Source organism: Quercus suber, unplaced genomic scaffold (genome assembly GCF_002906115.3).
Source record: "Quercus suber isolate HL8 unplaced genomic scaffold, Cork oak 2.0 scaffold_120, whole genome shotgun sequence".
Classification (NCBI taxonomy): Eukaryota; Viridiplantae; Streptophyta; class Magnoliopsida; order Fagales; family Fagaceae; genus Quercus; species Quercus suber.
Window position 1 is genome coordinate 1,148,233 of NW_027069585.1, and position 2,709 is coordinate 1,150,941.

The 2,709-nt window shown below is 41.6% G+C and overlaps 1 pseudogene; it reads right to left on the reverse strand.

Moving 5' to 3' along the window:
* Nucleotides 1-312: 312 nt before the first annotated feature.
* The window catches only part of LOC112003179 (uncharacterized), an 8,377-nt pseudogene continuing 5,980 nt past the window's right edge, over nucleotides 313-2,709 (reverse strand).

Sequence of the window (2,709 nt, forward strand, 5' to 3'; positions counted from 1 at the left end):
CGAACAATTTAAAATAAAACTAGAAAGAAATACTAAATCCATGTAACTTGCCTATCCAAGGCTTTACTCCTGTTTATTTAATGGGAAATTGTTGTTGTACTTTGTTCACAACATACACACAATACTTGAAAATCGAGCATTCAAAACATGATTTCAAATAAAAATTCAAAATGATACGCAATTTCACAATCTAGCTAAAATGTAACACAATTTCAGCTCACATGATGCACACACACAAGTGTGTGATTAACAACACCATTATTTAATTATTATTATTATTGAGTCACACAAATCCAAGGTCGTACTCCAATTTTATTTCACAAGACCCAAGCCGTAGATGTCCCCAGAAGTCTTTGGCCATGACTTTTCCTTAGCCTTGATCAATAAAACTCTAGCCCATGCAATCCATACTTTCCAAGACATCCTCTTATCCCATGAACTCCCCCACTCCAACATAAGGGTTAGCCCTCTGTCAGCCTCTTTCTCAGCTTCCTCAAACATCCCTTTGGTCAAATAAACCTGACCCAACACCACATGCAGCTCCCCTACAAATGGGTTCTTCTCAATGCTCCTCAAAAGCAACTCCTCAGGGTTCTTCTTAGACATATCACAAACAGCTTCCCAATACAAGTCCCTTGCAACTATTTGCTCCCCTGCATCTAAAACCCTCTTACAGTTTTCAAAAACCGGTGGCACCACAAGCTCAATATCTTCATCTCTATGACTATCAGTTTGCACCACACCTCCACCACCAACCCTTTTCCTCTCTTCCTTAAAAATCTCTTCCTTTCTCACTATCAGATTATATAGCGCTCCTAACCTCAATAGATAATTCAACCATAAACTTGGCTTGCCATCGCCAGGCCACAAAGCGGCACAGTTGTTGCCTGAATTCTCGAGGCGACCATTGAAGTTTTCAAAGAGAGCGTCTTGAAAGCCAAAATATTGTTCACTGAAATCTGCCAAGGTCATTAAAAGGTGTTAGAGATATATTAGCCTATTAGTATAGGCCCAAGCCTAATTCTATTTTGTGTGCAAGTCAAGTCTCTTACTTGCACTCGAAGTCTATTAGTCTAGAGTTTAGTCTATTATATATACACATGTTATGGTTCATTGTAACACAGGATTTGTACTACACTTTAATATATTATTGATGTAGCCCTTTAGGATTTCCTACGTGAATGTAGGCCGTTAGGCTGAACCACGTAATCCTTGTGTGTTATTGTGTTCTATATTTTATACTTTCATTTCCGCATCCATACTAACATATTCAACATGGTGTATCAATGTTAATATTTAACATGGTATCAAAGTCATCTTCTTGTGGCCATGGTTTTCTGTTCTTGCTGTACATTTAAGAGTAATCTTTGTCTTCCTTGATGTTTTTTCGCTGTGTTCATCTTCTTTGGCTTCCTACTGCTGCCGTCAAAACTCTCTGGTATAGTCAAGCTATCGTTAGAAGTCACATCAACACTGCAAGACCATTGCCTTACCGTCACAGAGCCAAACTTCATTCAAGAGATCTTCTTAACCTTATCAAATCTCAAGATTTCATCAATCTTCCATCTTGAGTTTGAGAGGGGGTGTTAGAAATATATTAGCTCATTAGTATAGGCCCAAGCCTAATTCTACTTTGTGTGCAAGCCAAGTCTCTTACTTGTACTAGAAGTCTATTAGTCTAGGGTTTAGTCTACTATATATACACATGTTATGGTTCACTGTAATACAGGATTTGTACTACACTCTAATATATTATTGATGTAGCCCTTTAGGGTTTCCTACGTGGATGTAGGCCGTTAGGCTGAACCACGTAACCCTCGTGTGTTATTGTGTTCTATACTTTATGCTTTCATTTCCGCAACCAAACTAGCATATTCAACATGGTGTATCAATGCTAATATTTAACAAAAGGAAAACCACGACCACCCTTCGAGAAACTGGGACATCTTGGCTAGTTTTAATGTGCTTCACAGTAATCCCGTCAGCGGGGAGAAGAGCCTGCAGCTTCTTCCTCCATGGTTCTTCTTCATTGAACAACGACTTGTGCATGGCATTACTCAACGATATCTCTGAAAGCTTCAGGTGTTCGACGAGTTCTGAATCAGAGTAATGGAATAAAAGATCATGATGAGATGATGTCTCACTACAAAAAACTGGGTCTATAGCCGCGTTTGAAAAACGCGGCTATAGACCCCAAAAACGCGGCTACAGCCTGTAGCCGCGTTTCCTGTAGCCGCGTTTGTAAACGCGGCCTAAGTACCGCGGCTACAGGGCTATAGCCGCGTTTTAGAAAAACGCGGCTACAGGTCTGACCTATAGCCGCGTTTCACGAAAACGCGGCTATAGGGTCACCTGTAGCCGCGTTTTTCCCTCTGCCACAGGAACCCGGCAGACCGCGCCTATGGCCGTGTTTTTTAAAAAACGCGGCTACAGGTTGAACTTGAGCCGCGTTTGAAAACGCGGCTACAGGTTGAACCTATAGCCGCGTTTTATAAAACGCCGCCATAGGTCGCACTGGAGCTGCGGACCTGTAGCCGCGTTTTCCGAAACGCGGCCATAGGGCGCACTGGAGCCGCGTTTCTGAACTCGCGGCTAAGGCTGAGGACCTATAGCCGCGTTTTTCAAAATGCGGCTATAGGTTCTACTGCGTTTTCAGCAACCTATAGCCGCGTTTTTAAAAACGCGGCTATAAGTTTTTTTTTTTTTTTT